The following is a 15,904-nucleotide window of genomic DNA, read 5'->3' as shown; positions in this document are numbered from 1 at the left end:
CAGCTTGATGTCCGAGAAGGATTTATTCATTGTATATGCCAGGAAAGCACAAGATCTATTTTCTGTATAACACTATTGGCGTTTCATAAGTGATAAGACCTGGGTGGAGGAAGGGAGTTCAGTAGTCTTAGGGAAGAGGAATAGGTTATTCTGGTCCTTCGAGCTACACCACCCAACAGCCCCCAACTTAACCCTACCCTAAACACGGGACAGCTTACAATGACCAATTAACCTACCAACTGGTATACCTTTGGACTGTGGGAGGAAACTGGAGCCCCCAGAAAAAATTGCACATTCCATGGGGAGGACATACAAACTCCTTACAGGTGATGCTTGAACTCTGAAATCCAATGCCCTGAGTTTTAATAGCATTTTGATATGCAAGGTCACATAAACATACATATTTTTTGAAGAAAATGTACTTTATCTTTTTAACAAGCACCAAATACATTGTTTGATATCAAGAAGGCTCCTCCTGATTAAATCCTTTGCACATAGTTGGAGTCTCACCATAATAAGACAACACCTTCAATGCGGCTACAGTGAGAATGGAACTGTCATCCACCTCATTCAGGACTGCATGTTTGTCAAAATAAAGGTTGAAAGGATATTTTTGATTTTTATTGAGGTTCACCCCAAGAAGCTGTACAGCATAAGGTTCTGAGCTCTGAGAGCTGTTCCCAGGCACACAGACCGAAACAAATGTCATCATATGCTGGAAGATCATTAAATTATTAAAAGATGCATTTTGAACCATCAAAAACTTGATGGCCTTCCAATAAAAGGAAATATTCATAATGGATAATTCAAGTCTGCTTGCAGAGAAACACAAATGAATCTCAGTATACTTAAGAGATTCTGCAAATGCTGGAGGAACTCAACAGGTGAGGCAGCATCTATGGAAAGAAACAGACAGCCAATGTATTGGACAGAGACCCTACATCAGGACTCTGAAGAACGATCTCGATGAAGAGTCTCAGCCTGAAATGTCGACTATTCATTCAGTTCCACAGATGCTGCCTGACTTTGAGTTGCTCCAGTACTCTTGTATATGAAATGTAGTGTGGATGATTCTAAGGCTCTCAGGGGAAAGATCTATGGTTTAAAACCTTTCTCTAGGCACCTAGGAGCTGAAAAGTTTAAAAAAGCCTTTAGACTTTTCACTCAAGTAAAACTGATGTCTTGTTGAGGTAATATAAAGCTTTTAAGCAAAGGGAAAGATTAAAGTCAAAGTTGAATTTATTGTCATATGCAGTGTTATATGTACGTGTGCACAGGTGCAATGAAAAACTTACAGCAGCATCACCAGAGCATAGCATCATATAAAAAGCACTTAATAAAAAACACAAATTAAACACAATTTTTACTGGAAAGGAAATAATTCTGCCATCAGATTTGTTAAGTGACAATGAACCAATGAACACTGTCTCACTAACTTTACTCTCTTTTTGCACTATTATTTAATTTTTAATATATTTCTCGTGGTGGTGGGGTGAAGAAAAGTCAATCATATGATGTGTAAGGCACTATTACCCTCTGCTAGACTGCACCCTTGGGTAAGATGTAGCATTTGCTGAGCACCCCACCCCACACTGAGCAGGGTCACGTGAAGCCATGGGAGCAGGTGGTGGATGGTCGTATGAGCAGCTGGTGCATATCACAAGTTCTGATTATGCGACCACTGATGCCGGGCAGACAATCTCTGAAGAGCACTGATAATGGTTGGGTTAACGCGTCTGGTAAAGACACTGCCCAAAAGAGGGAAACGACAAACCATTCTGTAGAAAAAATTGCTAAAATGAGACCATGATCAGCAATACCATACAACACAACACATAATGATGAAAATATATGTCCTACTGTAATTTGTAGAATATTTTTATGTATTGCAATGTCCCGCTGCTGCAAAACAACAGATTTCATGATATACAGTGAAAGTTTGGACACCCCTGTCAAAATTTCTGTTACTGTGAATAGCTAAGTGGGTAGAAGATGAACTGATCTCCAAAATTCATGAAGTTAAAGATGAAACATTCTTTTCAGCATTTTAAGCAAGGTTGGTGTATTATTTATGTTTTGTACAATTTTAGAGTCTCAGACCTTAATTAACTTATTAGGGCTATGGCTTGTTCACAGTCATCATTAGGAAAGGCCAGGTGATGCAAATTTCAAAGCTTTATAAATACCCTGACTCCTCAAACCTTCTCCCATCAATCAGCAGCCATGGGTTCCTCTAATCAGCTGCCTAGCACTCTGAAAGTTAAAATAAATGATGCCCACAAAGCAGGAGAAGGCTATAAGAAGATAGCAAAACATTTTCAGGTAGTTGTTTCCTCAGTTCGTAATGTAATTAAGAAATTACAGTTAACAGGAATGGTGGAGGTCAAGTTGAGGTCTGGAAGACCAAGAAAACTTTCCGAAAGAACTGCCTGTAGGATTGCTAGAAAGGCAAATCAAAACCCCTGTTTGACTGCAAAAGAGCTTCAGGAAGATTTAGCAGACTCTGGAGTGGTGGTGCACTGTTCTACTGTCCAGCGACACCTGCACAAATATGACCTTCATGGAACAGTCATCAGAAGAAAACCTTTCCTGCATCCTCACCACAAAATTCAACATCAGAAGTTTGCAAAGGAACATCTAAACAAACCTGATGCATTTTGGAAACCAATCCTGTGGACTGATGAAGTTAAAATAGAACTTTTTGGCCGCAATGAGCAAAGGTATGTTTGGAAAAAAAAGGGTGCAGAATTTCATGAAAAGAACACCTCTCCAACTGTTAAGCACGGGGGTGGATTGATCATGCTTTGGGCTTGTGTTGCAGCCAGTGGCACGGGGAACATTTCACTGGTAGAGGGAAGAATGAATTCAATTAAATACCAGCAAATTCTGGAAGCAAACATCACACCGTCTGTAAAAAAGCTGAAGATGAAAAGAGGATGGCTTCTACAACAGGATAATGATCCTAAACACACCTCAAAATCCACAATGGACTACCTCAAGAGATGCAAGCTGAAGGTTTTGCCATGGCCCTCACATTTCCACAACCTAAACATCATTGAACATCTGTGGATGGACCTGAAAAGAGCAGTGCATGCAAGACAGCCCAATAATTTCACAGAACGGGAAGCCTTTTGCACAGAAGAATGGGCAAAAATCACCCAAAGAAGAATTCAAAGACTCCTAGCTTGCTACAGAATGCATTTACAAGCTGTAATACTTGCCAAAGGGGGTGTTACTAAGTACTGACCATGCAGGGTGCCCAAACTTTTGCTTCAGGCCCTTTTCCTTTTTTGTTATTTTGAAACTGTAAAAGATGGAAATAAAAAAGTAATCTTGCTTAAAATATTAAAGATCTTTAACTTTATGCCTTTTGGAAATCAGGTCACCTTTTACTCGTTTAGCTACTCACAGTAACAGGAAATTTTGACCAGGGGTGCCCAAACATTTGCATGCCATTGTATACCATTGACAATCAGTCTGATTCTGAGTTAAACAATTAATGCAAATAAAGCAGTCATTTGCAAAGTGGTAAAAGTGGTTGTAGTGTTGCTAAGCTCTAGTGATTAAGGTTGCGCCAGTCGGTTGAAGAGAAGTAGCTGTTCTCAAAACTGGTGTTGTGGGACTTTAGGTTTCTATACCTTTGGCATGATGGTGGCTACAAGATGATAGTACGGCCCAGGATGATGGGGATTTTGATGATGGAGTTGCCTTATGAGACAGTGCTTTTGGTAGGTACTACAGATGTCGAGAAGGGATGTGATCTTTCTACATTCCTGCACATTTGAATATATATTTTACTTTGAATGGTGACATTTTTATCTCACTTCAGTGCGGAGTAGGTCCTTCCAGGTCTTTGAGCAGTGCTGCCCCAACAACCCCTGACAAACCTGCTTTACCCTAACCTAATCACAGGACAATTTACAGTGACTAATTAACCTACCATTACATCTTTGGACTGTGGGAGGAAACAGGAGCAAGTTGTATATTCATAATACTATAGCACCGCAGAGTGTAGTGGTTAGCAGAATGCAATTACAATTCAGGGCATCAGAGTTTGCAGTTCAGTTGCCATCCTGTTTGGTATGGATACGATGTATAGTTCCAAAAATTATCTTCTAACAGTCCGTGATGAATTCAGAATGGCTCATGTCAACTGCTCTCAATGCAAAATACTAAAGAAAACAATTCTAAAAATTGAGTTTTGATGAAGGATCTTTGAATGGTGGTCAAATTTGCCCAACTGATCACTGGCACCAGCCTACCTGCCATTAGGGACATATATACAGAAAAATGTCAGAAAAGGGTCAGTAACATCATAAAAGATCCCACCCACTCTGCTCTTGGACTGCTTGCCTCCCATCAGGGAGGAAGCTACATCGTATCCACAGCAGGACCACCAGATTCAAAAACACTTACTTTTCCCAAGCTGATCAACACTGCCTTCCACTAACCTACCACTTCAAACCTCTGTGGGATTCTTCTGGGTGCTCTGGTTTCTTCCCACAGTCCAAAGACACACTGGTTAGCTTTGTAAATTTTCCTTTGATTAGGCTAGGGCTGAATTTAGGGGTTGCTGGGCTATGCAACTCAAAGGGCTGGAAGTGTCTGTACCACACTGTATCACAATATTTAAAAATCTATGAATTAAGTATATTTTTGAAAAAAAAAACAACTACTTCCATAAGATCATAAGATATAGGAACAGAAGTAGGTCATTTGGCCCATCGAGCCTGCTCCACCATTCAATCATGGGCTGATCCAATTTTTCCAGTCATTCATACTCCCTTCCCTTCTCCCCATGCCCTTTGATATCCTGGCTAATCAAGAATCTATCTATCTCTGCCTTAAATGCACAAAATGACTTGGCCACCACTGCCTCTTGTAACAACAAATTCCACAGACTTAACCACCCTCTGACTAAAGTAATTTCTCCGCATTTCTGATCTAAATGGACATCTTTCAATCCTGAAGCCATGCCCTCTTGTCCTAGACTCCCCTACCATGGGAAATAACTTTGCCATAACTAATCTGTTTAGGCCTTTTAACATTCATTCTCCTGAACTCCAGGGAATACAATCCAAGAGCTGCCAGACATCCCTCATACGGTAAACCTTTCATTCCTGGAATCATTCTCGCGAATGTTCTCTGAACCCTCTCCAATGTCAGTATATTCTTTCTAAAATAAGCCCAAAACTGCACACAATACTCTAAGTGTTGTCTCACGAGAGCCTTATAAAGCCTCAACATCGCATCCCTGCTCTTATTTTCTATACCTTTAGAAGTGAATGCTAACATAGCAATAGCCTTCTGCAACACCGACTCAACATGGAGGTTAACCTTTAGAGAATCTTGCACAAGGACTCCCAAGTCCCTTTGCATCTCTGCATTTTGAATTCTCTCCTCATCTAAATAATAGTCTGTCTGTTTATTTCTTCCACCAAAGTGCATGACCATCATTTAATTCAATTCCAACATCGTATTTCATTTGCCACTTCTTCGCCCATTCTCCTAAATATCTAAGTCTCTCTGCAGACTCTCTGTTTTCTCACTGCTATCCACTCCTTCACCTACCTTTGTATTACTGGCAAATGTAGCCACAAATCCATTAATCCCATAGTCCAAATCATTGATTTACATTGTAAAAACCAGTAGTCCCAACACCTAACCCTGTGGAACGCCATTGGTAGTCGGCAGCCAGCCAGAATAGGATCCCTTTATTCCCAATCTCTGCTTTCTGCCAATTTTGCCAATGCTCCACCCATGCTAGTAACTCCCCTGTAATTCCATGGGATCTTATCTTCCTAAACAGCCTCATGTGTGACGCTTTGTCAAAGGCCTTCTGAAAGTCCAACTACACCATATAAGCTGCATCTCCTTTGTCTACCCTGCTTGTAATTTCCTGAAAAAATTGCAGTAGGTTAGTCAGGCAGGATTTTCATTTCAGGAAACTATGCTGGCTTCAACCTATCTTGTCATGTGCTTCCAGGTACTGCATAATCTCCTGCCTAACGATCGATTTCACCAACTTCCCAACCACTGATGTCAGGCTAACAGGTCTATAGTTTCCTTTTTGCTACCTCCCACCCTTCGTAAATAGCGGAGTAACATTTCCTGGTAATATTATTAATATTCCACACAACTGTTGACATTTATGCATTGTTTAATTCAAATCCATCTATTTATCCACATGAGGTGGTCTGCCAAGCAACAAATCATTTCTGATAGTTCTGTTGAGGCCAATATCAGGAAAGTTCTTCCTTTAATCTTCAACCCACTCTTATTTTTAGCGGACATCATTATATTGTACACACAAGGAAAACAGCATGTTGCATTGCATCTGTAGGAATGAATAAACATTTGGTGTTTCCGGCCAAGATTCTACATTAGGACTGTATTGTATTTACCTTTAATATGGACGCTATTGTTTATGAGATTTTAGTACTTGGGTCATTAACAAATTCTCCAATGCCTCACTCCTATCCGTTTTCACATTGCTTACTCTGTGATAATAGGCTATGTCATGGTCTGCTCTGGAAACACCAAATCCTTTGAATAAAAAGGACCTACAAAGGTTAGTGAATTTGGCCTAGTACATCATGGGTGAAACCCTTCTGATCATTGGGCACACCTACATGAAACGCTGCTATGGGGAAGCAGCATCCATCATCAGAGATCCCCACTGCCCAGGACATGTTCTCTTGTAGCTGCTGCCATCAGGCAGCCTTAGGTCTCCCGCCACCAGGTTCAAGAACCGCCCCTCAACCATCTGGTTCTTGAACACTTGCCCCATCATTGAAATGTTCCTACAACCAATGATCTCACTTTAAGGACTTATTATTTCATTATCTCATGCTCTCAGTATTAATTGTCATTAATTTATATTTGCACAGTTTGTTGTCTTCTGCACTCTGGTTGATCTTTCATTGATCCTGTCATAGCTACTATTCTATAGATTTGCTGAATATGCTCACAAGCAAATTAATCTCAGGGTTGTTTATGGTGATATATAGGTACTTCGATAATAAATTTACTTTGAATTTTATCTGTGTGTTTGTGTGTGTGTGTCTATAGGCAAGAAAATGACCATCAATGGTATTAAAAACCTTTCTGATCTGTAAAAGTGACAGCTACTATCTCTTGTTGATGTTCTTTTCCACATCTACACCACTGCACTGGCGATGCAGGATGAAAGGAGGAGAGGGGGCCATAGGGTCTGTTAGGCAGTAGAAAAATGAAAACAATGAGCCCAGGATTGAGGGTAAGTGCAATAATGCAAAATAAATTCAATTGCTCCACAAAGAGCTTTATTTTCACAATACATCTGTAAAATAAGAACTGTTGACAAAGTTCCAGGTCTCAGATTTTATTTTGTTATGACCAGGTTCCAATCTGTCATACTGAAGACTCATTTCTTTAAATGTGCACCTCGTCCCATTTCACAAACACAAACAGATGCCTGACTTTGAGATTTGATTCCTCACTTCTGATTAGCATCTCAGAATGGAAACTGGAAACGGAGCGAGAACAAGACTCCATTAAGGCAGTAATGGCACTGAAAGTGAAGCCTGGAGCTGAGAATATGGAGAACTTAACCTTTTTACAACAGCCTTGATTTGCCCATTTCTTTTTAAATAGAGAAAGCCATTTGAAGTAGAAGTGGTTTGTCAATGCGCTGAGTACCAAGTACACTAATATCCTATAGCCATTTTAAGCCTTTTATAGTCTATTCATGTGGCAATGGTTTCCAGTCTCTGCCTTGTCAAACAGGTAGCCATCAAGAAAAAGCTTTTCAGTATTTTAAGACAAAATGATTCTATGGATTGGATAGTTAATTTTGTTCTACTCATGAAAGTATCCATGGCTTAATCACCTTTCTTTATGATGTAAATTGTACGTAAAAAGACAGTACAAAAAGCTTATTGTTTTTCATGATCCATCACAGGTGATATTTAGTTGCACACAAGAATTCTTTGTCTCTTTTTGTTAATAGAATAACATTTTTTTTGAAGAATTAAAGCTGTTTGCAGACTGCCAAACACATGTTAGCAGCACTCTTGGATAAAAGAAAGTCAAGGAAGATTGAAATGCAATTGCTCAGCTTATCAAAGCTTCCTTTCAGAAACAGAAAGGGAAAAATTATGATTATCCAGAAGGTCTTTATTAGCGAAGTTAAATCTTTTTCCCAGTAGTCATCTGCCTAAACCCACAGGGGCTGCACATTCTTAACATATCTCTGCAAAGTGTTTGATAAGAGTTGATTCATCAATCAGAAAAGACACAAACGGATCGAAGAACACAAGCCTGGGGTTTGTTTTTCCTCTTGATGCATGTCAACTGCCCCCATTCTGTCAAAGCAAAGGTCAAGGTAACCTTGACATCTGGGGAAACGTGTTATTAAAGATTATAAGTTGCTTCAATTCTTTTTGAGGCTGTGAAAGGTTGGTCAATATTGTACATCAGTTTGAGAAATTAATTGCACTAGGAAAAGGACGTGCAATAAGAAAAGACTTGGACGGATCAGGAGAATGGGCAAAAAATTGCAGATGAAATACAGTGTCAGGAAACGTATGGTCATGTACATTGGTCGAAGAAATGGAAAGGTTGATTATTTTCTAAATGGAGAGAAAATACAAAAAACTGAGACACAAAGGGACTTGAGAGTCATTGTGCAGGATTCCCTAAAGGTTCATTTGTAGGCTGAGTCTGTAGTGAAGAAGGCAAATGCAAAGTTAACATTAATTTCAAGAGGACTAGAATATAAAATCAAGGATGTAATATTGAAACTTTATAAAGCACTCTTGAGGCCTCACTTGGAGTATTGTGAGCAGATTTGGGCCCCTTATCTTTGAAAGGATGTCCTGAAACTAAAAAGGGTTCAAAGGAATTTCAGAAAAATTATTCCAGGATTGAATGGCTTGTCATACGAAGAGCATTTGATGGCTTAGGGGCTGTATTCAGTAGAATTCAGAAGAATGAGGCATGACCTCATTGAAACCTATCGAATGGTGAAAGGCCTTGATAGAACAGATGTGGAGAAAATGTTTCCTATGGTGGAGGACACAGCCTCAGAATAGAGGAGCATCCTTTTAGAATAGAGATGAAGAAGAATTTCTTTAGCCAGAGGGTGGTGAATCTGAGGAATTCTTTGCCACGGGCTGTGGAGGCCAAGTCCTTATGTATATTTAAGGCAGAGGTTGATCGAATCTTGACTGCTCAGGGCATGAAGGGATACAGGGAGTGATGCACCATCAATAACTCTCTCTGAGATGTGAAGGAAAGATATCGGCTTTTATTGACTGGAAGAAAGAACAAGCAGTAGTTGACCACCATACTACATCCTGGAGACTGAGGGCCGGGCTCAGACCTCAATCGCCTTTATGCCGGGGTCTGTGGGAGGAGCCACAGGAGCAGTCAGCAGAGGGCATGTCCAGACAGGTATATGTAGTTCACCACAGGGAGAAGGCAGGAGATTGGAGCTGAAAGGAAAAATGGATTGGTCATGATGAAATGACGGAGCCCACTCAATGGGCCAAGTTCCTAATTCTGGTCTTGGATGTTGCACCCTAGCACAAGCCTGTGCAGTACGACGTGGAGAGCAAGCTGTTGCCCACGTACCAAGCTCCGCCTCTCCACACATCTGATGAACCCAAAGGTGTGGCAGAGACTAATGCGTTTGGCACCAAGCAGCATGCAGGAGTTGTCAGTCAGTGTTGAACTCAACGTAGGACTGCCGTAGGGACTCCAGCTCCGGATTTTTTCCTTGTAGTTTACTTCCGAAGCCGTCCCCGTGAGTGAGTACAGCTGAAAAGCAGCAGAGGTTTGGGATCAGTGTTTTCCTTCCAGATGAGCTGCCAACCATGGCTGTCAAGCCCCTTCTGCCCCAAACAATTGGTTTTAAGGAAGCAGTAACCCACCTTTGCCCTTTCTCCTGTCAGTAGAAACAGTTCTGCAGGACTCAACAACTAAGCCGTACAAAGAGGTGTGGAGCTGGACTTGGATGTCAGAGGCTGTTTGAAGCACATGTCATTGGGAGCAGTTAGTAGGTAGTGGGAGCTTGCCCCATTACCACCCCCGGCTATAACAACCTTAAGGAACCAGTAAACTTCAATACACAAAAGTACAACTGCAGATGCTGTGGATCAAACAATACGTACACAACACTGGAAGAACTCAGCAGGTCAGGCAGCATCCGTGAGAAAAGAGTAGCCAACGTTTCGGGCCGAAATCCTTAGGGTCTCGGCCCGAAACGTTGGCTACTCTTTTCTCACGGATGCTGCCTGACCTGTTGAGTTCTTCCGCCGTTGTGTACGTGTTCAGTAAGCTTCAATGATGTTTGCTCTTATCAATAATTTGATTCAGATATGCATATTAATATTTGTTAAGATGCACAGCCTATTGAAAGAGAATTAGATTTATAAGACATAGGAGCAGTATTTGGCCATTCAGTCCATCGAGTCTTCTCTGTAATTCTATCAAGGCTGATTTGTTACCCTCTCTTCCTCATCATAGGGTGGGGCTGATGTCAATCTAGTTCCCCAAGATTGCACAGACATGCTTCTGTGAATCAACTGGCTAAAGGTATAAACACAAGATATTTTGCAGATGCTGGAGATCCAAAGTAACACACACAAAAAGCTTGAGAAATTTAGCAGGTCAGTCAGCATCTATGGAAATGAATAAACCATCAATGTTTTGGTCAAGACCCTTCATTAGGACCTGACAACATTGCAGAGAGTCCTGACGAAGGGTCTTGGGCTGAAACATCAACTGCTTTTCCCCCTCCTAAATGTTGTCTGACCTGCTTAGTTCCTTCAGCATTTTGTGTATGTGACTAAAGTGTGCAGCTTACTCATAGAGCATGGTGGAATGGTGTTTAATTAGGACATCGCCCAGGTAGTGTAGACAAGGAAAGTTTACAATCCATAGCACTAGATTCTCAAATTTATTAATAAGCCACCATGGGTAGTCAGTCATCAAGTGTACTCCAGTGTACCACCAGAACAATATAAGAAATGAATGAATTCTCAGTTTCCACTGTTAGGAACAAACAATATTGTCTAAAATATTATAGAAGCAATGTATTCTGGTATATACTGCATAAATAATATATTCAAAAAGCAAAGAATTGTCCACCACTCCCCCATCAATACGTTTACCAACTGAATATCAGGCAATTACCACCATGTAGTTTGATATTATGTCGGAGTAATTGAATATACTGAGCCTTAAGGTAGAGTAAATCCATTGTCTCTATTCCTCTGAATTTTGTATACCAAATTTACAGAGCTCCTGCTTCTCTTGAAGTTTTAAGTCTCAGTTTTATGTCTCTTAATTGTGTGTCTTTGGTCCTTGAGTTACAGGGAACATTCTGCAAATTGATGTTGTTTGCCGAGCTTGGCAATCAGCTTGCCGACGTTTCATTGCCGGGGGAGGTGACGTTCTCAGCGCATGGTTTTTGTTGTTACTCTCTGCGAGTGCTCGTGTTTATATAGGCCCCCGTTCACTTGCCTCGATCCTGACTGGCTACCCTTTCAGTTGACCTTTGAATTCCATTGGCTCGCGATTCTTCGGCTCTTCAGGGTTCATAGGTGGATGTTAGTTTACGGATTTATCAGAAGAGAGCCACGCTTCTAAAAATTGTCGTGCTTGCTTTGTGTTTGCCTGTGCCAGAACCTCCACAAATTACCAAGCTGCTCGATATTCTCAACTTTCAAATCTAATAGCACCGCAGAATTCTATCACTGTAACTGTCCTGATGAAAGTATCTATTTGTCTGTATGTTGTCAAGTTTTAATCCCAGAAAGAAAACTGTCTGAAGTCACATTTTCTATCCCACACATTTTAGCTGCATTGAAAACCATCGCAAATGTAATAGACCAGAGTTCTAAAGTGCTCTTTACAGCACAGTCCTGAAGGTAATATAACCACAGCCAGAGATTAGTGGTCAGAAAGTTAAAGTCCTACTGTAGAGAATGAATGGGAGTGAGATGAGAGGTATACTGTACTCAATCATCCATTCGTACAGACTGTTATCAGTGTTCCTGATCATCCCTACACCCTGACTACAATCTTCTCCCTGCCCTTAATCACTGTTGGATATCCATCTGTAGAGGTTAATAGGTTCTGCTGAAGGGGTTAAGGGTTACAGGGAGAGAGGGTACTATAACAGGAACGATGGACTTCTGAGCTGAGAAATAGGCTTCTCCCTTCTCCTTCAGGGATGTGCAGCTTGTCAGATGGGATGCCAATACAATTCTGCGGGGGATTCAGAAAACTCTTCCTCTGAGTTTTTCAACCCTATGAATAGAACTCACCTCCAAGTTAAAATCTAGGACATTGTATTTACTTTTTATAGATACATAAACTTCAGCACTTATTTCCATGATTGTTCTTTTAATATTGAAATACATTTTCCAGTTTTTGCAACACCATCATTATTAAGTTCATACTGAAGCACAGCATGAAGCTGAACAAATTGTCAAATCAGGAGTAAAGATAACATTAGCTTAATATCACAATAAGATGCCACTTAGTTCCCAAAATAATCTAGCTACTTGTACCTGAGATCACAAAGGCTTCAGCATGAAATTGCAGACTGTCCTACATACAAAGGAATCTCAGAAGAGAGAAAAAAACACCAGGGTATTCTACTTGTGATATTACTTTTAATTTCAAAATGGTTTTTGCAATCAATTTATGATTTTACAGAAGATGATAATGCTATTGCTGCATGCATTCAGCATTGCATAAGTACCCTCAAAAGCTGCAATTTTTCTATTAGGTATACAGTATACAGAAATACTCAAGTCAAACATTAGAATAAACGTTCAAAAAAGTTCAAAATAAATTTTATTATCAAAGTCGTTATACAGTATGTCACCGTATACAACCCTGAGATTCATTTTCTTGTGGGCACATTCAGCAAATCTGCAGAATAAAGTTTCATAGTACATGTGCTATGTACAAAGTGGAAGAAGGCAGCATACATGAGGTTTAGGAAGCAAGGATCAGATGGGGCTATTGAGAAACATAGGGTAGCAAGAAAGGAGCTTAAGAAGGGGCAGAGGAGAGCAAGAAGGGGGCATGAGAAGGCCTTGGCAAGTAGGGTAAAGGAAAACCCCAAGGCATTATTCAATTATGAGAAGAACAAAAGGATGGTAGGAGTGAAGGTTGGACCGATTAGAGATAAAAGTGGGAAGATGTGCCTGGAGGCTGTGGAAGTGGGCGAGGTCCTCAATGAATACTTCTCTTCGGTATTCACCACTGAGAGGGAACTTGATGATGGTGAGGACAATATGAGTGAGATTGAAGTTCTGGAGCATGTTGATATTAAGGGAGAGGAGGTGTTGGAGTTGTTAAAATACATTAGGATGGATAAGTCCCTGGAGCCTGATGGAATATTCCCCAGGCTGCTCCACAAGGCAAGGGAAGAGATTGCTGAGCCTCTGGCTAGGATCTTTATGTCCTTGTTTTCCATGGGAGAGGTACCAGTGGATTGGAGGGAGGTGAATGTTGTCCCCTTGTTCAAAAAAGATAGTAGGGATAATCAGGGTAATTATAGACCAGTGATCCTTAAGTCCATGGTGGGAAACCTGTTGGAAAAGATCCTTAGAGATAGGATCTATGGCCATTTAGAGAATCATGGTCTGATCAGGGACAGTCAGCATGGCTTTGTGAAGGGCAGATCGTGTCTAACAAGCCTGCTAGAGTTCTTTGAGGAGGTGACCAGGCATACAGATAAGGATAGTGCAGTGGATGTGATCTACATGGATTTTAGTAAGACATTTGATAAGGTTCCACACAGTAGGCTTATTCAGAAAGTCAGAAGGCATGGGATCCAGGGAAGTTTGGCCAGGTGGATTCAGAATTGGCTTGCCTGAAGAAAGCAGAGGGTTGTGGTGGAGGGAGTACATTCAGATTGGAGGGTTGTGACTAGTGGTGTCCCACAAGAATTGGCTCTGGGACCTCTACTTTTCGTGATTTTTATTAACGACCTGGATGTGGACGTAGAAGGGTGGGTTGGCAAGTTTGCAGATGACACAAAGGTTGGTGGTGTTGTAGATAGTGTAGAGGATTGTCAAAGATTGCAGAGAGAAATTGATAGGATGCAGAAGTGGGCTGAGAAGTGGCAGATGGAGTTCAACCCAGAGAAGTGTGAGGTGGTACACTTTGGAAGGACAAACTCCAAGGCAGAGTACAAAGTAAATGGCAGGATACTTGGGAGTGTGGAGGAGCAGAGAGATCTGGTGGTACATGTCCACAGATCCCTGAAAATTGTCTCACAGGTAGATAGAGTAGTTAAGAAAGCTTATGGGGTGTTAGCTTTCATAAGCCAAGAGATATAGTTTAAGAGTCGCAGGGTAATGATGCAGCTCTATAAAACTCTGGTTAGGTCGCACTTGGAGTACTGCATCCAGTTCTGGTCTTCTCAGTATAGGAAGGATGTGGAAGCACTGGAAAGGGTACAGAGGAGATTTACCAGGATGCTGCCTGGTTTAGAGTGTATGCATTATGATGAGAGATTAAGGGAGCTAGGGCTTTACTCTCTGGAGAGAAGGAGGATGAGAGGAGACATGATAGAGGTGTGCAAGATACTAAGAGGAATAGACAGAGTGGACAGCCAGCGCCTCTTCCCCAGGGCACCACTTCTCAATACAAGAGGACATGGCTTTAAGGTAAGGGGAGGAAAGTTCAAGGGGGATATTAGAGGAAGGTTTTTCACTCAGAGTGGTTGGTGCGTGGAATGCACTGCCTGAGTCAGTGGTGGAGGCAGATACACTAGTGAAATTTAAGAGACTACTAGACAGGTATATGGAGGAATTTAAGGTGGGGGGGTTATATGGGAGGCAGGGTTTGAGGGTCGGCACAACATTGTGAGCCAAAGGGCCTGTACTGTGCTGTAATATTCTATGTTCTATGTACATTTAGTATCAGAATGTATCCAGTACACAGCCTGAAATTTGTCATCTTTACAGACTTCCACGAAACGAAGAAATCCCATAGAATGATAGAAAAATTGAAGGCCCAAAAGCCTCACTCCCTTCACACAAGCAGCAGCAAAAAGCATGAAACCCTCCACTCCACCCCACACATGCCAGCTGAATCACCAAACCTCCACCATCCAAGCAACAGAAGCCTTAAAGAGTCAATGATCCCAAATCCATCAAACTGCAGTCCACAACCCAGTACATCAGAATCTCAGACAGACTCTCTCTCTCCTGTGAGGGGAGAGAGAGGTAAAGAGGTCACTCCTGCAACAATAAGAGCAGAGACCAGAAACTTGCTGTTCTGATGTTAAAATCTTCCAAGTCCCCCACCAAACCCCCTGCACTGTCTTGAGGACCAACAGGCTTGCTTTCTCATTTAAAAGTGTGTTAACTATAACAAAGTCAATAAAAGATCAATCAGAGTGCAGAAGACCATGCACTGTGCAACACCCATGATAAGTACACAGCAATAAGTAATGAGGACATGAGATAACATGATAAAGAGAAATTCAAATGAGATCATTGGCTGTGGGAACATCTCAGTGGATGGGCAAGTGAATTATCTCCTTTTGTTCAAGAGCCTGGAAGTTGTGGGGTCGTAACTCCACAACCACTGGTAACTACTTGTGGACTAGTAAGCCATTCTTCTAAATCTTATCAAATACTACAAGATACATTAGCAGCCTATTGAGTCTGCTCTGCTGTTCAGTCATGCCTTATATGTCTTATATCCTCAACCTCATTGTTCTACGTTTTCCATGTAACCCTTCCCCCCCTCGCTAATTAAAAACCTTTCAAGCTCTGCCATAAATACACCCAATGACTTGGCCACCTCAGCCTTCCCTGGACTCAGCACCCTCTGGATAATGAAATTCCTCCTTAATTCAGATTTAAATGAACATTCCTTATTGTGAGGC

This window comes from Hypanus sabinus, chromosome 2, assembly GCF_030144855.1.
Source record: "Hypanus sabinus isolate sHypSab1 chromosome 2, sHypSab1.hap1, whole genome shotgun sequence".
Taxonomy (NCBI): Eukaryota; Metazoa; Chordata; class Chondrichthyes; order Myliobatiformes; family Dasyatidae; genus Hypanus; species Hypanus sabinus.
Note: the sequence above shows the minus strand (reverse complement) of the source record.